We start from the raw sequence: 25388 nt of genomic DNA on the forward strand, positions 1-25388 counted from the left end.
GAAGGAAAAAGAAAAGAATGAAAAAGAGTGAGGGAGGCCTGAGGGGTACCATTAAATGAACAAATATTCACACTACCGGGTTCCACGGCGGGGGAGATTGAGAAAAGCACAGAAAACCTGTTGAACAAAATAGCAACTGAATGTCAAGGAACATGTTATCTCTGAAAACTTATATGGACAATTAGATGCTCAAAGAACCCCAGTTAGGGTCAAGCCAAAGAGGTCCTCTCCAGGGCGGAGTATAATCAAACTGTCAGAATTCAGAGCCAAAGAGAATTCTAAAAGCAGTAAGAGAAATATGCCAAGATACAGGCAAGAGAATCCCCACTAGACTAACAGCAGACTTCTCAGGAGAAACCTTGCAGGCCAGGCGAGGAGATAATCCATCACCATTAGACCAGCCTCATAAGAAATGCTTATGGAAGTACTTCAGTCGGAAGTTAAAGGATGGCAAGTATTAAGATGAAAATACAAAACTCACTGGTAGAGGTAAATTTGTATTCAACTTTAGAATACTTCACTCCGACCTGGTCCATGTACCTATGTATGTATGTATGTGTGTCCCAGGGATGGAACCCAGGGGCATTTTACCCCTGAGCCAGATCCCCAGCCCTTTTTATTTTTTATTTCAAGGCAGGGTCTCGCTCAATGGCTTAGATCCTCACTCAGTTGCTGAGGCTGGCCTCAAACTTGCCATCCTCCTGCCTCAGTCTCCTGAGTTGCTGGGATTAGAGGCGTGCACCACCCCGCCCCATCAGACTTGGAAAAGCCAGGGCTCTTCCCCACGGTGCGTCTCCCAGGCAACCTCAGCCCAGGCAGCTTCCAGGGCCCTTTAGCCTGTAAAAAATGTACAGGCAAAGGGAATTTTGAAGAGTTTGAATAAAAAGTAATTCAGGGATTGAGGGATGGGAGACTGAACGAGACTGAGTGCTTTGGTGACAAGCCGTCCGAGGCGGGCATGAGCAGGGGAAATGTGGAAGAGCTGACTTGACGGGAGGCGGTTGTAGAACTGCGTTTCTGGTTTGCGTTTTGTCTTTGTTTTAGTCAGCTCCTCTAAAAGACCCAACCAGAACACCTACCGAGGAGGAAGAGTTTGTTGGGGGGCTCACGGTTTCAGAGGTCTCCATTCTTTGAGGCTCGAGGTGAGGCAGAACATCATGGCGGAAGAGTGTGGCAGAGGGAAGCACCTGGCATCATCAGGAAGCAGAGGGAGAGAGACACTTGCCAGATACGAACATATACCCCGTAACTAGACCCTCCATGAGCCACGTCCTCCAGCCACACCCCACCTGCCTCCAAGCACCACTCTGTTAATCCCATCAGGATTGATTCACTGATTAGGTCTCACACGTGAGCTTTTGGGGAACACCATATCTAAACCATTACTTTTTTTTTAATTAAATTTTTTTTTTTTATTTTTACAGACTGCTTTTTGATTCATTGAATCACAAATGGGGTGCGACTTTTCATTTCTTTGGTTGTACACAAAGTAGATTCACACCATTCATGCAATCATGTACATATACATAGGGTGATGCTGTCTGCTTCATTCTACGATCTTTCCATCCTCCACCCCCTCCAACCCTATTTTCCTCTACACCATCCAAAGTTCCTTCATTCTTCTCTCCCCGGCCCCCACCCCACCCCCATTATCATCTCCCCTCATTATGTATCATCATCCACTTATCAGAGAAAGCATTTGGTCTTTGGTTTTTTGAACTTGGCCTATTTCACTTAGCATGATATTTATCAACTTCATCCATTTCCCAGCAAATGCCATAATTTTATTCTTCTTTGTGGCTGAGTAATATTCCATTGTGTATATATACCACAGTTTCTTTATCCATTCATCAGTTGAAGGGCATCTAGGTTGGTTCCACAGTCTGGCTATTGTGAATTCAGCTGCTATGAACATTGATGTGGCTGTATCTCTGTAGTATGCTGATTTTAAGTCCTTTGGGTATAAACCGAGGAGTGGGATAGCTGGGTCAAATGGTGAGTCCATTCCAAGCTTTCTGAGGAATCTCCATACTACTTTCCAGAGTGGCTGCACCAATTTTCAACTCCAACAGCCATGTATGAGTGTATCTTTTTCCCCACATCCATGCCAACACTTATTATTGCTTGTGTTCTTGATAATAACCATTCTAATTGGAGTTAAATGAAATCTTAGGGTGGTTTTAATTTGCTTTTCTCTAGTTACTAGAGATGATGAGCACTTTTTCATATATTTGTTAATTGATTATATTTCTTCTGTGAAGTGTCTCTTCAGTCCCTTAGCCCATTTGTTGATTGAGTTATTTGGTTTTTTGGTGTTAAGGTTTTTGAGTTCTCTAAATATCCTGGAGATTAGTGCTCTATCTGAGATGTGTGTGGAAAAGATTTTCTCCCACTCGATAGGCTCTCTTTTCACATAATTGATTGTTTCCTGTGCTGAGAAAAAGCTGTTTAGTTTGAATCTTTCCCATTTATTGATTCTTGCTTTTATTTCTTGTGCTATAAACCATAACAGTCTTTTTGGTTATCTTGTTGGAAAATATTCCTAATCACATCACACAATCATGTTAGTTGGATATTTACAATTGGTTGAGGTTATATTTTGTTTCTGTTTAACATAATAACTTACCAAAATGACCCACATTTAATTTCACATGTGTGAGCCATGAAGCAGGGTTAAGGCTATTTCTGAGACCTAGTTTTTTTTTTCTTTTTTTCTTTTTTGCGGTGCTGGGGATTGAACCCAGGGCCTTGTGCTCGCGAGGCGAGCACTCTACCCACTGAGCTACATCCCCAGTCCCCTAGTTGGTTTTTATGCTCTACAATATTTAAAGTCCAGCCTCTGATTTAATTTTAAGTGTTCCTGCTATTTGGTCGTGCGTCGGCCAGCTGAAAGGTGACTTCATGGCATGGCCCTGTCTTCACTTCCCACCCTTGACTTGGTACAGGAGCAGGTTGGTGTTACTGTCACAGCCGAGAGTGGCTCTCCAAATAACAAGTTTCATCAGAAATAACAGGGCAGGGGAGGCAGGAGACCCATGGAAAGAGTCGGAGGCCCTTCCAGGAGGCAAAGGGAGAAAGGGCTTCAAAGGCTGCTTTGAAACAATCATCATTGGCTCCAGGGATTCAGCGACAAGGGTGACCTCAGTCCAAAGACGACAGGCGGCTGATGGCCAAGTGTCCTCCTAAAAACTTCGGGGGTGCGAGTTGGGGTGGATTCTGTGCCCAGCTGTGGACATTTGCGACAGCTCCTGTGATCAGCCAGTTCTGCCCACCTTCCCGTCACTGCTCCCCGGCTCCATGTTGTCTGGATGTGGCACAAGTTACTGCCTGTTGATTTGGACACCGTTTCCGTTTCTCCCTTCTGATGAAGATCTTTACTCCTGAGGCACCAATGGCAGACCCTTCTTTGGTTAGGGTTTGATGGCATCTCAGTGCCAGGATGGAAGAGACCTGGTAGGTCCAGTCCCACCTTGATGACTAGTTATCAGTGTTAAAATCCATTAAGCCACATGTGAGCCTCAGGGTGGGTTTGGAAGGAGTGGCTCTCTGGCTCGGTCTACCTGGAGGTCACTGTTGAATTCAACGTGGCCTGTTCAGTAGGCATCCACTATCTCATCTCAAAGTTCTGGGCCTTTGCTATTCCTCCAGAAGTTGTACTTTTGCAGAAATTTTATGAGTATAGGTGTTTTTTTTTTTTTTTTTTTTTTTTTTTTTTTTTTTTTGTTTTTTTTTTTTTTTTTAATTTCAGCACTTCTAGGTATTGTCTGGCTGCCACCATGCATTTTTGGTCTCCCCAACCACTGCCGCCGCGGGTTGTGGAACCAGGAGCGACATCACCACCATGGCAGGCATCAAAGCTTTGATTACTTTGTTGTTTGGAGGAGCAATGAGGCTGATGTTTTTGAGGCTGGGATGTGCTCTTCCAATATGCAAATTGAGTGGGGAGCTTGTGCACTTGTTCTCACAGGAAACACGGTCATCTTTGCAACTGTGCTAGGATTCTTCATGGTCTTTGGAAGCAATGACGACTTCAACTGGCAGCAGTGGTGAAAAGGAGTAGCTGAACTATTGTCACATGGACTTCTTGTCATCTGTTGGCCATCCACACACACATGAGATGGGACAGCAATGCTGAATGGTGTAGCAAGCCTCCGGGGGGTATTTGGATGCTCCCTACTCACTTTTATTGTATGCATACTATTTTCACAGAGACTTGCTAAAGGACTAAAAGGATTTTCTCTTTTGAGGAAAAATCTTGACCTCACACTTATCTATAGTATGCTTTTTGTGGTGCTCTGCTGAATCTAAACATTTGTGTTTCCTGTTCAGCTTTTTTATCAATAAGCCGTGTTAAAAGTTTTTGAAATGTAATAACCATTTGCATTGTTTTTTAGGAATTCACAATTTTGCTGGCTTTATTACTGGGCTAACGTATATATTTTCTCTTAAGATTTGTTAACGACCATTATTATAAAAAATATAAAAATAAGTTTTCAATCAGTCAGGATGACATTGTTCCCAGTTTTATACAAACATGCAGACCGTTAGCATACCTTTTTGATTATCTACTCGGTGCAAATATAGCTGCATTTATACCTCAGAGGGGCCAAATATGAATGCCCAGGCCCTCCATAAGGGTTGCTGGTTTTACTAGAAGATGGAGGTTTTGTGCATTGAAAATTGTTTTATGGAATTGCTATAAAGGAGGTCTTCCCAATTGATGAAAGAATTTATGTTAAACTTTAAGGATGTAAAAACAGATTTTCGAGATATGGCTTTTATTTATGTTTATTATAGTCAAAGTAGAATGAAGTGCAGTGTGGGAAGAAACACATTGAAATTCCATTGTTTGAATGCTTTTTCTATTTATGTGAAATTTTTGATCTATCAGCCTTTCATGTTTTACCACGGGTAAAATGGACATATGTGGAATTATTACTGATGAGGGAAAGTTGTATGTTTGCATCATAAATACCAGAAACGCTCCTCTGCTTTCTTCTTTTAACTTATTTTGTACGTTGTGTGTATTAAGTAAAAGAACCTTTCAAACACTTAGAAATGTTTAAATTACCTGGAAAATAATTGCTATGCTGTTACATTAAGATTGCCCTTCTCCTGCAAGCCATGACATGATTAACAAACTACTTGTTAGTCTTGCAGATAATGTGCATTAACTATTTAAGAGTTAGATCATGGTACAGGTAGTTCTTATTCTAAGGTTATATCATATGTAATTTTAGAAGACTTAAGACAAGTTTTCTATATACCTCTCAAATGTTTGGGTTTTGATTTTATCACAATAGATCTGCTTTTTCGTATAAAAGGTATTTACTATATGAATTAATGCAGATTAGCCAAATCCAACTTTAGACACAGACCTGATCAAAAAATTCCCAGTAACCAAGCATGATCAGATTGTAGCAGTCATTTGCTTCGCATGATTATCAGTACCTTTTTCAGGAACTCATTAGGAAAATGTTGTAGTTAATCTGACAGTATTTTGTTAAGGATGTTTCTATGTTTATTCAGTGTACTTACATAAAAATTGTTGCCTTCATTCAGAAAAAAATTTTTCAGTGCTAACTTTATTTATTTTTGAAAAGGAAAAGAACCAAGGTAACGCCATCTTGTTCTGACCTGTCTCCATGGTATGCTTGCTGATTCTGTTTTCCTTTCAGCCTCCTGAAGCTGTGTCTATGTTGACAGGACAGTAGGACCTTCCCCGTGCCGGACTGTGGCCCTGATGTCTAACAAAGGTGACTCTGAAATGTACCATCAAAACAACTCTGTCCTGTGGTCAAAATAACTGTCTCTGCGGGGTCTTTCTGACCTACCTGTGCCTCGGTTGTCCTTGTGGGTTTGGTGGTTTTGCCTTGATGAACTCTGTCCTTCCAAAGTTGAGGTGCTGGGAGCTCTTTGAGGCCTTAGCCTGTGCCCCGCCCCAGTTTGCCTGGCACGCTCGGTAGAGAACCTCTCTTTCCCTTTCAATTTGGCCCAACATGCGTGGTGATTTGTAATTCTCATGCCTCCGTAACATTTTCATTTCATTTATTTATTTATTTTTATTTTTCTTTGGCACTGGGGGTTGAACCCAGGGGCACTCTATCACTAAGCTACCTGCCCAGTCCTTTGTGTTTTATTTTGAAACGGGCTGCCAAATTGCCAAGTCTGGCCTGAAGCTTGCCATCCTCCTGCCTCAGCCTCCTGGGAAGCTGGGGTTACAGGCGTGCCCCACCTCACCTGGCTTAAAATGTACTTCTTAAAGTGCAGCTCTTGACAGTTGTTCATCTGGAACATTCCACATGAAAGCCATCACCGTTTTTAATGATCTTTGGTACAATTTGCCTATCAATTTCCAAATGTGCCTGAGAATGAAGCATAATACAGTTGTCTGGAGTCCAGAAGAAAGGTTGTCCCGCCATTCCTTAGAATTTGCTGGTCCCATTCTGTATTTTATTTTATTTTTTTCCATTCTGTATTTTATTAATCTCTTGAGAGCCAAAGATAAAACCCTATGACCTTGTTTGGAAAGTCAGGGGTTTGGAAGCATTTTTTTGTGTGTAAGTGTGTGGTTTTGGCAGAATCTTTCTGAAAGTTCCTTTTATCAAGCTATGGAGCTGAAGGACCTTCTCCTACTTGGTTCCCTGGCCTCCATTTTTGTCAGGTTTTGGAACAAATCAACTCATTTTGATTCTGCAAACTTTTGTGGTGGTATCATCAGCAGGTACACTGTGGTCAGGTAAATATCCTCAGCCGTGACATGGGCTGCGTTGGCTCCTTGAGTTGTCTAAAACTGGTGGCAATCATTTGGCGTGCAGATGGCTGTTGGACAGTGTGTGTGTGTGTGTGTGTGTGTGTGTGTGTGTGTAGTCTGGGGACTGAACCCCCGGGGCACTTTACCACTGAGCTACACCCCTGCCCCTTTTATTTTTTATTTTGAGACAGAGTCTCACTAAGTCACCCAGGCTGGTGGGAACCTCTGATCCTCCTGCTTCAGTCTCCCAAGTTGCTGGGATTATAGGTGTGGCTCACTGTACCTGGCCAGACAGCATTTAAACCCCTTGATCGATTACATTGCACCAGGGGGCAAGTTCCATACCTATAAGAACAATCCTAGGCACAGACCACAAAATTCCTTCCTCTGGACAAAGATTCCCAGGAACCAAGATTTGACCAAGATTTGACCAACTGAATAAATCAGTAGTGAAGGGTGTAACTTATCTGGTGAAAACTCCCATTTCTTCTTTAACAACTTTTTAAAAAATTTATTGTTATTGTAAACAAATGGGATACATGTTGTTTCTCTGTTTGTACATGGAATAACAGCATACCATTTCTGTAATCATACAATCACATAGGGTAATGATGTTGATTCATTCCATTATTTTTTCATTCCCCCAATCCCTCCCACCTCTCTTTTCCCTCTATACAGTCCCTCCTTACTCCATTCCTGCCCCCTTCCCACCCCCCATTATCTGTCATCATCCGCTTATCAGTGAGATCATTCGTCTTTTGGATTTTTGAGATTGGCTTATCTCACTTAGCATGATATTCTCCAATTTCATTCATTTGCCTGAAAATGCCATAATTTTATTATTCTTTATACCTGAGTAATATTCCATTGTATATATATACCACATTTCTTTATCCATTCATCAATTGAAGGGCATCTAGGTTGGTTCCACAGTCTGGCTATTGTGAATTGAGCAGCTATGAACATTGACGTGGCTGTATCTCTGTAGTGTGCTGATTTTAAGTCCTTTGGGTATAGGCTGAGGAGTGGGATAGCTGGGTCAAATGGTGGGTTCGTTCCAAGTTTTCTAAGGAATCTCCATACTGCTTTCCAGAGTGGCTGCACTAATTTGCAGCCCCACCAGCAATGTATGAGTGTACCTTTCCCCCACATCCTCTCCAACACATATTGTTGCTTGTATTCTTGATAATCGCCATTCTAATTGGGGAGAGATGGAATCTTAGTGTAGTTTTGATTTGCATTTCTCTTATAACTAAAGATGGTGAACATTTTTTCATATGTTTGCTGATTGCTTCTAGATCTACTTCTGTGAAGTGTCTGTTCATTTCCTTAGCCCATTTGTTGATTGGGTTATTTGTATTGTTTGTGTAGAGTTTATTGAGTTCTTTATATATTCTGGAAATTAATGCTCTATCTGAAGTATGAGTGGCAAAGATTTTCTCCCATTCTGTAGGCTCTCTCTTCGCATTGCTGATAGTTTCCTTTGCTGAGAGAAAGCTATTTAGTTCGACTCTATCCCAGTTATTGATTCTTGCTTTTATTTCTTGTGCTATGGGAGTCCTGCTAAGGAAGTCTGATCCTAAGCCAATGAGTTGAAGATTTGGACCTACTTTTTCTTCTAACAGATGCAGGGTCTCTGGTCTGATTTCAAGGTCCTTGATCCATTGAGTTGATTTTTGTGCAGGGTGAGAGATAGGGGTATGGTTTCATTCTGTTGCATGTGGATTTCCAGTTTTCCCAGCACCATTTGTTGAAGAGGCTATCTTTTCTCCATTGCATATTTTTGGCACCTTTGTCTAGTATGAGAAAATTGTATTTATTTGGGTTTGTGTCTGTGTCCTCTATTCTGTACCATTGATCTACCTGTCTGTTTTGGTGCCAATACCATGCCGTTTTTGTTACTACTGCTTTGTAGTATAGTTGAAGTTCTGGTATTGCGATACCCCCTGTTTCATTCTTCCTGCTAAGGATTGCTTTAGCTATTCTGGGTTTCTTATTCTTCCAGATGAATTTCATGATTGATTGCTCTATTTCTGTAAGGTACATCATTGGGATTTTAATTGGATTTGCATTGAATCTGTAGAGCACTTTTGGTAGTATGGCCATTTTGACAGTATTAATTCTGCCTATCCAAGCACATGGGAGATCTTTCCATCTTCTAAGGTCTTCCTCAATTTCTTTCTTCAATGTTTTGTAGTTTTCATTGCAGAGATCTTTTACCTCTTTGGTTAGATTGATTCCCAAGTATTTTATTTTTTTTGAGGCTATTGCAAATGGAGTTGTTTTCCTCATTTTCCTTTCAGCTGTTTTGTTGCTTGTGTATAAAAATGCTTTAGATTTATGCATGTTGATTTTATAGCCTTCTATTTTGCTGAATTCATTGATGAGGTCTAGAAGTTTTCTGGAGGAGGTTTTTGGATCCTCTAAATATAGAATCATGTCATCAGCAAATAGTGACAGCTTAAGCTCCTCTTTTCCTATTCATATCCCTTTAATTTCTTTGGTCTGCCTAATTGCTCTGGCTAGAGTTTCAAGGACAATGTTGAATAGAAGTGGTGAAAGAGGACATCCCTGTCTTGTTCCCATTTTAAAAGGGAATGGTTTCAGTTTTTCTCCATTAAGAATGATGTTGGCCATGGGCTTAGCACAAATTGCCTTTACAATTTTCAGGTATGTTCCTACTCTCCCTATTTTTTCTAGTGTTTTGAGCATGAAGGGGTGTTGTCTTTTGTCAAATGCTTTTTCTGCATCAATTGAAATAACCATATGATTCTTATCCTTAAGTCTATTGACATGATGGATTATGTTAATTGATTTATGGATGTTAAACCATCCTTGCATTCCAGTAATGAACCCCACTTGATCGTGGTGCATAATTTTCTTAATATGTTTTTGGATACGGTTTGCCAATATTTTGTTAAGGATCTTTGCAACTATATTCATCAAGGATATTGGTCTAAAATTTTCTTTCCTTGATGTGTCTTTGCCTAGTTTGGGTATGAGGGTGATATTAGCTTCATGGAATGAGTTCGGTAGGGTACCCTCCTTTTCTATTTCCTGGAATACTTTGAGAAGTATTGGAATGAGTTCTTCTTTGAAGGTCTTGTAGAACTAGGCTGAGAATCCGTCTGGTCCTGGACTTTTCTTGGATGGTAGGTTTTTAATGGCTTCTTCTAGTTCATTGCTTGATATTGATCTGTTTAAATTGTGTATGTCCTCCTGGTTCAGTTTGGGAGGAGCATATGTCTCTAGAAATGTGTCAATGTCTTTCGTAGTTTCTATTTTGTTGGAATACAGATTTTCAAAGTAGCTTCTCATTATGTTCTGTATCTCAGTGGTGTCTGTTGTGATATTTCCTTTTTCATCACGAATTTTAGTGATTTGAGTTTTTTCTCTCCTTCTCTTTGTTAGTGTGGCTAGGAGTTTGTCATTTGTTTACTTTCTCAAAGAACCAACTTTTTGTTTTGTCAATTTTTTGAATTGTTTCTTTTGTTTCAATTTCATTGATTTCAGCTCTGATTTTAATTATTTCCTGTCTTCTACTGCTTTTGCTGTTCTTCTGTTCTTCTTTTTCTAGGACTTTGAGCTGTAATGTTAGGTCATTTAGTTGTTGACTTTTCATTCTTTTCTGGAATGCGCTCCATGCAATGAATTTTCCTCTTAGTACCACTTTCATAGTGTCCCAGAGATTTTGATATGTTGTATCGTCGTTCTCATTGACCTCTAATAATTTTTTTATCTCCTCAATGTTGTTTTCTGTTATCCATGTTTCATTCAATAGTATATTTTTTAGTCTCCAGGTGTTGGAGTAATTTCTGTTTTTTATTTTGTCATTGGTTTCTAATTTCATTCCATTATGATCTGATAGAACACAAGGCAGTATCTCTATTTTTTTGCATTTATTACAACTGCTTTGTGGCACAACATATGGTCTGTTTTCGAGAAGGTTCCATGTGCTGCTGAGAAGAAAGTGAATTCGCTCATTGATGGATGGAATATTCTTTATATGTCTGCTAAGTCTAACTTATTGATTGTGTAATTGAATCCTATGGTTTCTTTGTTTAGTTTTTGTTTGGAAGATCTATCAATTGGTGACACCAGTGTGTTAAAGTCACCCAGAATTATTGTGTTGTGGTCTATTTGATTCCTGGAATTGAGACGAATTTTTTTGATGTACATGGAGGCACTGTTGTTTGGGGCATAAATATTTACGATCATTATGTCTTCTTGATTTTTGGTTCCCTTAAGCTGTATGAAATGTCCTTCTTTATCCCTTTGAATAACTTTGGCTTGAAGTCCATTTTATCTGATATAAGGATGGAAACCCCCACTATTTTACTGAGTCCATGTGCGTGGTAGGTTTTTTCCCCATCCTTTCACCTTTAGTCTGTGGATGTCTTTTTCTATGAGATGAGTCTCTTGCAGGCAGCATATTGTTGGGTCTTTCTTTTTAATCCATTCTGCCAGTCTATGTCTTTTGATTGATGAGTTTAGGCCATTAACATTCAGGGTTATTATTGTGACATGATTTGTATTCCCAGTCATTTGGGCTTGTTTTTGGTTTTTAAGTTGGCTTGGTTTCTCCTTTGAGTAGATTTTTCTCTAAGGTAGTTCCTCCCTTTGCTGACCTCCATTGTTGTTTTTCATTTCCTCCTCATGGAATATTTTGTTGAGAATTTTCTGTAGCACAAGCTTTCTATTTGTAAATTCTTTTAACTTTTGTTTATCATTGAAGGATTTTATTTCATCTTCAAATCTGAAGGTTAGTTTTGCTGGGCATAGGATTCTTGTTTGGCAACCATGTTCTTTCAGAGCTTGAAATATGTCGTTCCAGGCCCTTCTAGCTTTTAGAGTATGGATTGAGAAGTCAGCTGCTCTCCGTATTGGTCTCCCCCTATATGTAATCTGATGCTTTTCTCTTGCAGCCTTCAAAATACTATCTTTATTTTGAATGTTAGGCATTTTCATTATAATGTGCCTTGGTGTGGATCTGTTGTGATTTTGTGCATTTGGTGTTCTGTAAACCTCTTGTGTTTGATTTTCCATTTCATTCTTCAGGTTTGGGAAATTTTCTGATATTATTTCATTGAATAGGTTGTTCATTCCTTTGGTTTGTATCTCTGTGCCTTCCTCAATCCCAATAATTCTTAAATTTGGTCTTTTCATGATGTCCCATAGTTCTTGGAGATTCTGTTCATGATTTCTTACCATCTTCTCTGTTTGGGCAACTTTATTTTCAAGATTCAATATTTTGTCTGTCTTCCAAGTGATCTAGTCTTTTGGTAATGCTTCCCATTGAATTTTTATTGATTTATTATTTCTTCATTTCAAGGATATCCGTTTGGTTACTTTTGAGAATCTCTATCTCTTTGTTGAAATGATCTTTTGCTTCCTGCAGGTGCTCTTTCAGCTTATTGGTATTATCATTCATTGCCTGCATTTGCTCTCTAATCTCATCCTTTGCTTTGTGAATCATCTTAATCATGTATAATCTGACGTCCTTTTCTGACATTTCTTCTAACACACTGTCATTGGATTCTATTAATATAGAATCTAGATTTGTTTGGATTATTTTCTTCCCTTGTTTTTTCATGTTGTTCATGTATCTTCCCCTCTAGCAGTGCAGATCTGGGGTATTGCAGATTTCCCCCTATAGGCTTATAGTGGCCCTATAGGTTTCCAAAACCCCTTTTTTAAGGGAAGATCAATATTAGCCATGCCCAATTCAGACACTATGCAATCCTAGACCAAATAGCCCCTATGAGGACAATAACAAAATTGTCATAATAAACAGAATGAGTTCAAATATTATCTTCAGTAAAACAGATTTGCAATGAGGTCTGCAGTTTCTAATGGAGGACAAAGAGGATGCAGAGGGATGTAGAATGTGGCTGTTAATGGGATAAGAGAAGAATATACAGAAGTTCTAGATAATAGAAAGGGTGAGAGTGTAATCAAAAGAAATTGGATATTAGCATGCAGAAAAGGGAGAAAGAGACTCTGAGGGAACAGGTAAACAAAAGGAAAAGAGAGCAAGAAAAGTAAAGAAATAAGAACTTAAATTTTTTCAATAAGGAGAAAAAAGAAAATCTACACTCTAACAGTCATATAGTATTCAAACCTCCCAGTGTTCAGTAGCCTGATGCATGAGAGGTACCTGACAATGCGCTTCAAGTCTCCAGCAGGCGTCTCAGGATGGGATTTGCCCCACCTAAAGATGGGAGCTATGGCTTCCAGGATTATCCAAGATGGCCGCTCTGGCTTCCCAATGTGTTGGCAAATGGGGAGCTGCAGCTCAGGGTGTTGACATGGTCAGCAGGAGTCCTGGAAGTGGGATGCAGTTGGTCCAGCAGGGGTCCTGGAGGTCGGGTGTGTTTGGTGTGGTTGCGGGATCCTGGAGGCTGGGTGCAATCAGTCGGTCTGGGGTCCCGGTGATCAGGTGCAGTCAGTTGGTCTGGGGGTCCTGGTGGCAGGGAGCAGTCAGTTGATGTGAGGGCCCCAGAGGCAGGGAGTGATCGGTCAGGCTGAGGGCTCCTGGAGATGGGGCTCAGTCAGTCTGGCCAGGGGTCCTACAGGGCCTGGCTGTTGTCTCAAAATAGCAGCAGCCACGTGTAACCAAACCTGCAGCTACTGTAACAGTGAACTTCCAGGCAACAGCAGGCAGCTGGTGCTCCACTGGAGGTCGGCGATCAGTTTGCAGACTGTTGTCGGATGATTGGGAGGTGAACCTCCTGTGTTGGGTGATGGATAGGTGTAAGGCAGGCAATGGACTGGCCAGAGGCAGGCAAATGGAGGATGATAGGCACCTGACAGTGAGCAATCTGCACTCAAAAAAGGTGTCCATATGCTGGCAGACTGCAGGTGATCACAGCAGACAAATGGGGTAAACACCAGGGAATCGATAAGCAGCAAAAACTGCCTCACCAAGAAACAGATATCCTCTGCTTGAAACCGGAGTTACGGAGCGACAGGGAGCGCAGCCTCCCTCTAGTCCGCCATCTTGGATCTCCAAAAACTTTTAAGTTTTTAGCACAAACATCACTTTTCACTAATTAGGGCACAAGTTCCTTTTTGATGAACAGCAAAATAAAAAGAACACTTCTACTCTGGAGTACTTGTGAGGCCAAATCCCTCTCAGATTTCACTGCTATTAGAGAATTCAAAGTATTAAAACTTTTTGAAGAGTTTCTAAAAAATTAATGAAGTGATTTTTCCAATTCTGAGATTCCTGTCTGAGGTAAAATTTCTCTTACAAAAGAATGAAATCCTGGAGAGATCCAAGATGGCAGAATAGAGGCGGTCTTGTTCCTGGCTGCTCAGTGGAATGAAAGAAGAAAGTGTGATGGACTGAGAGATATGGCTCCAGAAGAATGTTCTAGGCCAGACTCTATGGGAAATGACTAAACAGACTCCATTCTGCTCTGAGACTCCATGTTATGTAGGAAATAAACTTCTCCCATGGGAATACCCCGCATCTGTGCCCAGCATCGGTTGCTTAGCATGACATGGTCAGCAATGGAAAATGACAATTCTTATGTAATGAAAAGTTGCTCTCTTTTGACCTCTATTCAATGCACCATGTGAATGGTGATTGTGAGGATGTTAGTGACCATTCTTTAGTTTGTACCTTGGTAAGGGTCATTTTGACCCACTTCCCCCTCTGTTGATGATCTCATGACGTTAGTTTGTAACTTCCAATCATATGGAAATTACACCTATGATTGATGTGATTTTTGGTATAAGAACCCCTACAACCCTGTGGTCAGGGCTGTTCTCCCAATAGCCATTTTTGGGGCCTTGTGTGAGACAGTCAGCGGCCGGCTTAATAAAGACTCTCAAATGTGGACTTCTCAGTGGTGACGGGTCTGTTCCTAAGTTGCGCCCCATAACTGAAAGCAGACAGGCAGCTTCTCCACAAGGTGGATGAACAAAAAAAAAAAAGGTTCCTTTACTGGAACCTAAAACTGGACTTTCAAAGCAGATCAGGGACACAGGAGGTTGGATATAATAAAATAAGGAAGAAATCCCCAGGGGCACAGCTGCTGCCACAGCGGCCCGAAGCCCCACGGGGTCCCTCCGTGAGCACAGTAGAAGGATAAGGGAATTAAAGGAACCTGCATTTTTGGTAGGCCTGAGTCATGTCTGGGTACAAAGTCATTTACAGACCAAGGACTTTGCCCAACAAACCTGAAGGCTGCACTGCACAATATCCATGTGTGGGGAAAGAAGCCGCCATCTCTCCAGGCAACCTGCAGAGGACAAAGGAAGGAGCCATTTTGCAGCTGCTGCTCAGGGGCTGGCAGCTGAGGGGGCCGATTCCCAGCAAACCCGAGTTTGGCCTGAAATACAGGCCCAGGAAACACACTGTACTACAGTGTGCTTAAGTGACCAGGAGAAAATCAAACGTGGAGAGAGGTTCACACAGGGGACGACTGGTCTTAGACACCCACCCAGCTCTTCCCCTCCCACTCCAATCTGATTACTTGCAGGACCAGCTGGGAGACACAAGACCTTGGAAGGGTGGGGGCGGGAGAAGTTAGAGACTGAATTCCAGACCAGGAAACTTGGGGCCTGCAGGTGACATGGGGAACTAAGCACTGGCTCCCCCAACACACAAGGGGAACCCAGGGACGCCCTGGGGTAAAGTCCTCCAGGATGGACCGTCAAGTGCTGGGGCTGGAGAGGTGCTGACTTAAAATCTCCAGCCCAGCTGACATTCAGTGAGGAGCCCGGGGCCACTAAGCCCAAACCCCGCCTCGGCACTCTGCCTACGGGTCACCTGTCCCTCCAGCAATCCAGGGGGCGGAGCACCACACTCCAGAAGGTCCTGCCTGGAACTGCTGAGAAGAGAGGCTGAGAAGCTCTTGGACTCCAGCAGAAAGAACTCTTTAACTTTTCATCAAGATTCTTAAAAATGCTTCTACACTGTTTAATTAATAGTACATGGACATTTATTCCTTTTTTTATTCTTCTTATCTGTAGCATTTTTGAAGCCAACTATTTTACATGGATTAGTTTTTTGTGAACCAGGATGTTTGATTAGGGTATTTTAGTTTTGTTTGGTATTCTTTTATTTTTATTTTTTATTTAAATTTTTGCTTATGTATATTTTTTCTCCTGTTTACCTTGATTCTCTCTTTTCTTCTGCTAACAGCCAATCCCTATTTTTCTCCCTTTCCTATTTTTCTCTTCCTTTAATCTCTTACTTCTGTCTTCTGTGCTACTCCCTCATAATCATCATATACTATATCACTTCTTTTCTCTCCCTGTCCACCATTTGAAATTATAAACCTTTTGCAAACTTCTGTTTTTATTGTAGGCATAACTGATCATACCATTTCTGTCTATGTGATAATTAGCACTGTAGACATCATAGTAGGAACTCTTTAGTTTAATGCTGTATATTGTTTGCATTGGTTGTTGTTGTTGTTTGTCTCCCCAATAGTAAGGTACTGGAAATCTTCAGGGACACTAACAGTCCACAGAGTAGAAACTCTGCCACCTCAAATCCATACCGTTAGACGGGTAGACACGAAAACAAGGGAACGAATTACCCCAAGCAAACCAAGATACTCCAAGAACAGAATCCATTGACACCACAGTGGAAGAAATGCCAGAGAAGGAGTGTAAAATGTACATAAACTGATCTGTGAAGTAAAGGATGATGTAAGAGAGAAAAAACAAATAGCAAACAATTACTTCAATAAAGAGAGAGGGATGCTGGAAGAAAAAAATAAAACAGAAATCCCTGGAATGAAGGAAACAATGAACCAAATTAAAAATCCGATAGAAAGCATCACCAACAGACTAGACTACTTGGAAGACAGAACCTCAGGCAATGAAGACAAAAATGTATAATCTTGAAAATACAGTTCACCACAGAGAGAAGATGTTAAGAAACCATGAACAAAACTTCCAAGAACTATGGGATAACATGAAAAGGCCAAATTTAAGATTTATCAGGATAGATGAAGGCACAGAGATACAAACCAAAGGAATGCACAATCTTTTCAATGAAATAATATCAGAAGATTTCCCAAATCTAAATAATGAAATGGAAAATCAAATACAAGAGCTTACAGGACCCTAAATGTGCAAAATTACAATAAACCTACACCAAGGCACATTATAATGAAAATGTCTAGCATACAGAAAAAGGACAAAATTTTAAACATTGTGAGAGAAAATTACCAGATTACATATGGGGGAAACCAATTTGTATCTCAGCTGATTTCAGACCCTCAAAGCTAGGAGATCCCGGAATAACATATACCAAGTTCTGAAAGAAAATACATGCCAATCAAGAATCCTATATCCAGCAAAATTAAGCTTCAGATTTGAAGATGAAATAAAAATCTTCCATGATAAACAAAAATTAAAAGAATTCACAACCAGAAAGCCTGCAGTTCAGAATATTCTCAACAAAATATTCCATGAAGATGAAAAGAAAAATAAAAGAGAGAGAGGGAGAGAGAGAGAGAGAGAGAGAGAGAGAGAGAGAGAGAGAGAGAGACACCAGCAAAGGAAGGAACTACACTAAAGGAATAGTCAATCAAAGGAGAAACAAATTCAAATTAAAAACTAGAAATAAACCAAAAGGACTGAGAACCCAAATCCTATTTCAATAATAACCTTGAACATTAATGGCCTACACTCATCAATAAAAAGACATAGACGGGAAGATTGGATTAAAAAACAAGACCCAATAATATGCTCCAAGAGACTCACCTCATAGGAAAAGACATACACAGACTGAAAGTGAATGGATGGGAAAAACATATCACTCACATGGATCGTGTACACAAGCAGCGGCTTCTATCCTCTAAAACAGACCAAGTTGTATAAGCTATATAATTATAATTATACAATTGTAATATTGTGATGGGCTGACAGATCTGGCTCCATGAGAATGTTCTGGGCCAGACTCTAAGGGAAATGACTAAACAGACTCCATTTTGCTCTGAGACTCCAAGTTATGTAGGAAATAAGCTTCTCCCATGGGAACACCCCACCTCTGTACCCATCATGTTACTTAGTGTGACGTTTAGTAATACAAAATGACAATTCTTATGTAATGAAAAATTGCTCTCTTTTGATCTCTATTGCTCTTAACCAATGTACCATGTAAACAGTAATTGTGTGGATGTGTGTACCTAGGTAAGGGTCCTTTTGACCCACTTCCCCCTCTGCTAATGATCTCATGATGTTAGTTTATAATTTTGAATCATAGCAACAGACACTTATGATTGATGTGATTTTTGGTATAAGAACCTCTACAACCCTATGGTTGGGGCTGTTTTCCCAATAGTTATTTTTTGGGGCCTTGTGTGAGATAGTCAGTGGGCGGCTTAATAAAGACTCTCAAATTTGGACTTCTCAGTGGTGATCAGTCTGTTCTTAAGTTGCGCCCCATAACAATATTACCTCAATACATTTTAGCATCTGTAGGGTTGTTTTGATTGCTCCCTTTCCACTGATATTTTTTTCTAGATTAGACTTGTTGGATTTTTATCAACTTCTTTCTATTTCTCGTATTTCTGCTCATACTTTTATTTTTTCCATCCTACTACCTAATTTGAAAATAATTTGATTGTTAATCTCGCTTCTTTCTGATATAAAAACTTTAAGTCAAAAGTGTACAACTGAGTACAATTTCATCCCAGAGACACTGATATTTTTAGATTTTATTATCAAAGCACTTTTTATTTATTTTTCTTTTTGGGTACCAGGGATTGAACTCAGGGGAACTCGGCCACTGAGTCACATCCCCAGTCCTATTTTGTATTTTATTTAGAGACAGGGTTTCGCTAAATTGCTTAGCACCTCACTTTCGCTGAGGCTGGCTTTGAACTCACTATCCTCCTGCCTCAGCCTCCTAAACTGCTGGGATTACAGGTGTGCGCCACCCCGCCCAGCAATTTACTTTTCTTGTGCTTTCTTCTTTGATCTGTGAGATAGTGACAAGTGGGCCATTTAATTTTGAAGTAGTTGAGACATGGGGGTGGGTTCTATATATCTTTAGGTGATTGATTCCTAATGTAATAAGTCATGTAGGAAACAGTCTGTATGACTGCAAATTTTAAAAATTTCTCAAAGCTTATTTTATGACAGAATATGGCCTGTCCTGATTAATTTTCTACTTGTCATTGCTGTGTACAGTTCTCTATAAACAGCAAGTAGGTCCAGGTGGCTGGTAATGTTCCACCTTCTATGTCATTACTCCTTCCAGCAACGCGAGGGGGCTCAAAACCTCCAGATACTATTGTGGATTTGTCTTTTTCGTTTCATTAATCTTTACTTCATGTATTTTGAAATTTTGTTATTAGGTACATACACATTTAGGATTCTTACACTTTTTTGAAGAAGTCACCCCATTATGGTTATGAAATGTTCCCTTTTATCATGAAAATACTTTCTCTTGAAATGTGTTTTATATTAATAGCTCTACCTCAGATTTCCCATGCTTATTTTCCCCTTCTTCTGCTTTTGACTACTGGTGTGTTGATATTTAAACTGTGACATACGTATAGAGCATACAGTTATTGTCTACTTTTTAAACATGTTGAACATTTATACCTTTAATTGCCACATCTATTCATTTGTATTTAAATTAATTATTGATAGTGTTGAAAACACCAGACCTGAAGGTCAATGGAAAATTGGGTGAATGATAGGTTTGATGATGTAGTATTTAGGAAAGGGAGTTGAACAGTCCTGCTGTCGGGCTCAGAGAGAAGATTGCTGGAACACTTCTGTTGCAATCGTTCATTCTCTCATTTATCACATGGTACACAGCAACAGGTTTATTTTATTGTGTTAACACTTTATTTTGCAAATAAAAAATATATACACATATGAGTATTGTGTGTTCGTGTGTATGTGTGTTTGTGTGTGGTGTGTGTGTTTATGTGTGTGTGGTGTGTGTGTGTTTAGCTGTGTGTGTTGTGTGTGTTTGTGTGTGTGTGTTTGTGTGTGTGTGTCTGTGTGTGGTGTTTGTGTGTGTTTGTGTGTGTGATGTGTGTGTGTGGTGTGTGGGTGTGTGTGTTTGTGTGTGTGTATGTGGTGTGTGTGTATTTGTGTGGTGTGTGTGTTTGTGTGTGTTGTGTGTGTGTGTTTGTGTGTGGTGTGTGTGTGTGGTGTGTGGGTGTGTGTGTTTGTGTGTGTGTATGTGGTGTGTGTGTGTATTTGTGTGTGGTGTGTGTGTGTGTTTGTGTGTGTGGTGTGTGGGTGTGTTTGTGTGTGTGGTGTGTGTTGTGTGTGGTGTGTGTGTGTTTGTGTGTGGTGTGTGTGTGTGGTGTGTGTGTGTGTGTGTGTGTGTGTATAGTCATAGGCAATCTCTAAGGTATCCCATTATGATTTTAAAGTGAAATTCTCTAACAACAAATAATGCTGTGTATTTTTTCATATGCTTATTTACCATTTGATTATCCTCTTCAATGAAATACCTGTTCATGTGTTTTGTTAATTTTTAATTGCATTATTTGTGGATTATTGAGTTTTCCAGTCTGTATGTTTTATAAATACGTATAAATGTGTATTGCAGAAGAATAAATAAATAGAAATTTTTAAAAAATCAGCATAAAAAAATGAAACCCTGAACTCGATGTGATTGGTACACTAGTCCATTTTCTTTTGCTAGGATGAAATACCCGAGACAGGGTAAGTTTAATGTTTTTGGAAAAGAGATTTATGTAGCCAGGCAGCGCCCTGGGTCTGGCCTGGGGGAGGAAGCCGGAGAACAACCCAGTGCTTGGGCTCAGGCTGCTGCACCAGCCTCAGGAGGACTCAGCGCCACAGGAGAGCCATCTCTTCCTAAGGACATACACCCAGTGACCTCCCAGAGGTCCTGCCTCCTAAAATCACCACACTGAGGTCCAACTGTCCAGCACATGAGGCTCTGAAGGACAGACTGCACCAAACCAGAGTGTACAGCCCGAGTGTAGGGATACAGCCTGCCGCGACTACAGCCATCCTAGACATAACCGCCATCGTGCCCAGCAGTTCTCCTGACACACACCCAAGCCCTAGAGGGCAACACGTTGTTAACAGACAAACATGTTGTGCCAGTCGCTGACTCCTGGACTCTTACTTTGCTTTTGCCGTTTCTTTTGTACTGGGGATGGAACCCAAGGATGTTTTACCCCCGGCCTTTTTTAATTTTTATTTTAAGACAGGATATCCCTAAGTTGCCGAGGGTCTAAGTCTCCCTGGCTGGCCTTGAACTTGCCGTCCTCCTGTCTCTGCCTCCCAGCTGCTGGGATTACAGGCATGTACTCACCAGGCCTGGCCTGGACTGTTTCTTAACATCCACTGACGTGTCAGACGCATTACAGTGTTTGAGAAAGTCCATTGGCCACAGCCCACCTTTGTCTTGCTTAGCACATGGACCCCTGCCTCCTGCCTGGGGCAATCCTGGCTCCTCTGCCTCTTTCTTTGGTCTCATGGCTCCACCTGCCTTTGAAAAGTTACAGAAGTTCTTTGAGACAATTATCATGGGCCACAGATTCCTGGAGCGTAGTACAGGACAAGATTGGTCTTATCTGTTGGACTTGGGACCTCATGACAGACTAATAAGAGGTCAATTTATGTAGGGATTTCATCAGCTTTTTAAGAGGCGTATCTGACCCTTTCAGGTAGGAGATAGCCTGAGCTACTGGGTATGGCCCACTTGGGAAAAAAAGAATTTTTTAAAAATTTTTAAATGTTGATAAAACTTTATTTTATAATTTATTTATATGTGGTGCTAAGAGTTGAACCCAAGCTAGGCAAGTGCTCTACCACTGAGCCACAACTCCAGCCCCCAAATTTTATTTTTTTAAATTTTGTTGTTGTTGTTGTTGTTGGCACACAAGATGTATCATGTAGCATTGTGAGAGAAAGGGTCCAAGTGGGTCCCTTACCCAGCACGTGAGGTGGTACAATGTTGTGGTCCTCTGCCGTTTCTGCATCTGCACATTGAGAAGTCGAATGTTCATGGTTTAAGTTAGATAGAAACAAAAGGATTTCTGCAAATTGATAAGGTAAACCACAGACATCATCTCCAATGAAGGATGATTGAGTCCCACTACAAACATGCCCTGAGCATCAATCCATCCCATCAATAGAACTATTATTTATTTTATCTAGAGAGATTCTATTTGCCTCTAGAATTTCCTTTGAACCAATGTCTAGTTGTAAGTTCTCTTATGGTGTGGTTGACAATATCATGGTTATATTCTGGTTTTATTTGTATTGTTACACATAAGAGTCCAGTCTCCAAAATCCACCAAGCATGGTAGCCGTGGGATCTTTGGGAAGTTGGGGAGCTGCGGACATGAATCATGTCTGTATGTGTACTGGTCATGCTTTGGGTATGAGGTGTCCCCCAAAGCTCCTGGGTTAATGCAAGAGGCGTGATGATCAGATCACGAGAGCTATAATCTAATCAGTGGATTCATCCATCAAATGGATTAATAAACCCTGTTCCAAGTGAAGCCAGAATTAAGGACAGGTAGTTAGTGTAGAAATAGGGGATCGGGTCAAATCGAGGAAATGAAGCCATGAAGCCATCTGCCTTTGGAAGTTGGAGACTGCCCCTGGGAGAATGAAATGTCAAGGATCTCCAGAGCCCATTGATTTCCAAATTTACCTGCCTTTATCAAGGAGTGCAAGCAAGGAGCTGCTAATTAATGCCCCCTGGGCCCTTACCTGCCTGAACTACCTTGGCCCTCCCCCTGCCCATCCCTTCTCACTTAATGCAAAACTGGGCCTAGTCATGTAGGCAGGAAGGAAAGATAAGCGGGAGAGAACTGGAGGACAAAAGAGACTAACCTATAAAAGATTTAGTGTGTGCTCACTTCTGGGGACTTTAGAACATCAGCCATGGCCCCCTTCTTCCTGCCGGGAGAAGTCTGTATTATTACCTTTAGATAAAACCTGCTTAATCTGCTTGCCTTGGCTGCTTCTCTAGTGTTCAGACGTCAACATTAGAAGGAGCAGAACTCGTCACTGGTCAACGGCGGTATCACAAGCATACCCAAGTACTTTCCAGGTATATTCTGATATCAGCATTTCCTCAGTCTTAGGCAGCCATTGATAAAATGCAGCTTCAGAAGCCCTCTCTGGCTCCGAAGGTCCTCTGACACTGACATAGACTGGTTTTAGCTGGGTTTCCATAACCCAGGGAGGTGCAATCCCAACCAGGACTCTATCCAACTTTCCTCCTCAGGGGTCTTCCTGGGTCTTCTCCAGAGCTTTTGCTTGTCCAAGGCAAAAAAAATCTTTCTCTCCTACAGTCTTTCGGGCCTTACACCTCTTCAGGTCTCTCAGGATAATCTTATGTCCCAGGCCACTGGAGCTGGAAGCGGGGTCAGGGGGGTCCAGCATTTTCCTCTGGGAGGTTTCCACAGAAGGGCGGTGGGAGGTGACGCATCACCTGACCTAGGGGGGAGCAGGGAGCTGGGCTGGAGAGGTGCCCCCAGGGCAGGACTTGCTGAGAGGCAATTGGCAGACTTGGGATGGGTTGTCGCAGTGCCTGAGGTCTCTTTCCACTTTCAGAAGGTCTTGAGAGGACCTTGTTCCCCCAGGAAATGAAGAAGAGGCAGAAGACCGGCTTGCACTTGAGAGACCATGGGCAGCTTGGGGACACCCTTTAGGTGGCCCTGGACACCTGGCCTGACCCAGGACTGGTGTTCTGCACCACACAGAGGAGTAAAGCTTCTGCTGGGTGGGGAAGATTCCTGGAGTGGCAAGGGTGGCAAGACTGGCCTTGGGGGGTTGGGAAGTTGAGGCGCTGGGTTCCGAGACCAACGCAGCCAGGCTCTGCCTGTACCAGGAGTCACGGGAGCTCTGGTCCAGGAAAAAGCAAAGCCCAGCCGGAAAGCCAGATTCGGGAGCAGCCAGGGGCTCCTTTTCCAGTTTCGTCTCCCCAAGAATTTCCAAGATGCCTCATTTCTCAGATGGAGAAACCAAGACCCAGGGGCATGACAGGCTGCGCCCAGCGCCCTGATATCTGGCTGGGGCAGACCTCAAAGTGAGCCAGCCCCGCAAGGCTCCAAGGCCAACGACGGTTTGCCTTCAAGTTCGTGCTCTCAAGCGTCAGGACACGACCCAGGTGCACCACCAGCCAACACACTGTCCAGAAGAAACAGACAAACAAACAAACAGAAGATCGCTTTCGGGGGAGGGAGAGGTCTGGTTTCGAAATAATTTTCAGGTCTGCTTTCCAGAGTCAGCGCCATTCACAGAAAAACCAGAGCTGAGGCCAAAGCCACCTGTAAATCAGGGTCAAATTAGCCACTAGGGGGCAGGCTTGTCCCAGGCTGCCCCGCCTCCCCCAAGCAACTTTCTGCTGCTGGGTTCTAGAGCCAGGTGTCATTGTACCCAGTAGAGGGAATGGTCAGCTCGTGGGTGGACTCTGTTCGGGTCTGGGTTGTCCCCTTTGCTCTTAACTGCTTTCTTTTTCTTTCTTTCTCTCCTCCTCCTCCTCCTCATTCTCATCTCCCTTCTCCTTCATCTTCTTTTTCAATACTGGGAATTGAACTCAAAGGCACTTAACCACAGAGCCACATCCCCAGCCCTTTTTATTTTTTATTTTTGAGACAGAGTGTTCCTAAGTTGCTTAGGGCCTTGCTCAGTTGCTGAGACTGGCCTCGAACTTGCAATCCTCCTGCCTTGGCCTCCCGAGCCCTTGGTGCTTTCGTGCCCACTCCCGTTGTCTTCAAATGTCAAACAACAGCAGCCACCAGCTATGGTGGATGTACCATGCACAAAGTTTGGGCTCATTTTTATCTGAATTAGACATTACCACATTTCCATGGTACACATTTGGTAGAGGAGGAGACAGATTCAGAGAGCGGCAATGACTCCTTTAAGACCACTCAGCCTGGGAGGAGTGGGACTGGAATTGCCACATGTCTGTCAACACTCCTGACTGTGATGCTCTGCTGTCCCCGTGCCCAGCAAAACCATACTCATTTTATTGCTTTGTAATAAAATTCTAGAATCGGGGACTCCAGCTACAGCTGGAGGAACACTTTAGGAACATCAGGATCAGGTCTAATGTTTACTACGCTTTCTTCACTGCAGAACCTGTTATTCCAAAGAAATTGTATCCATAGAAAAACAGACTAGCTCAGCTTAGTGGAGGGTCTCCCAAAGCGGGGTCCAGCAGCAGGCCTCCTCGGGGAACTTGTTACAAAAACCAGTTCTCTGCCCAGCCCAGAACTACTGATCCAGAAACTCTGGTGGGCCAGTGATCCCAGGTTCACAGGCCCCCAGGGGAGTCTGACGCTGATGGAGGCAGAGAACCACTGGTTGCGTGAGGCCAGGGATAGGAAAGGACGCCCCCTGGGGGAGACTTAGGAAAGTGCTCCACTCTGGTCAAACGGAGCTGCTGCTACTAGCCTTGCACCCAAATTGGTTGGCGGGTTGCAGAGTTGCCTTCTGAACATCTGCCAGCCCAGCTCAAGTACTTCCCAGGGGTCACTTTGTGGTGTGTGGAAGGTGTGGTGACTGGGAGGCCAAGGAGAGCTGACCCCGTCCGGGTGGGCACTGTCCCTGGGCTCCTTCAGGACTGCCCTGCCCATGACCATCCCAGTTGCCCAGAAAGGACAAAGGGTCTTGGGGCTAGGAGACCAACCAGGTCAAGTGCAGA

At 42.1% G+C, this 25388-nt stretch overlaps 1 pseudogene; it reads left to right on the plus strand.

Moving 5' to 3' along the window:
- Nucleotides 1-3841: 3841 nt before the first annotated feature.
- Nucleotides 3842-4050, plus strand: LOC124976974 (leptin receptor overlapping transcript-like 1; annotated as a pseudogene).
- Nucleotides 4051-25388: the final 21338 nt, after the last annotated feature.

Source organism: Sciurus carolinensis, chromosome 1, assembly GCF_902686445.1.
Source record: "Sciurus carolinensis chromosome 1, mSciCar1.2, whole genome shotgun sequence".
In the NCBI taxonomy this organism is placed as follows: Eukaryota; Metazoa; Chordata; class Mammalia; order Rodentia; family Sciuridae; genus Sciurus; species Sciurus carolinensis.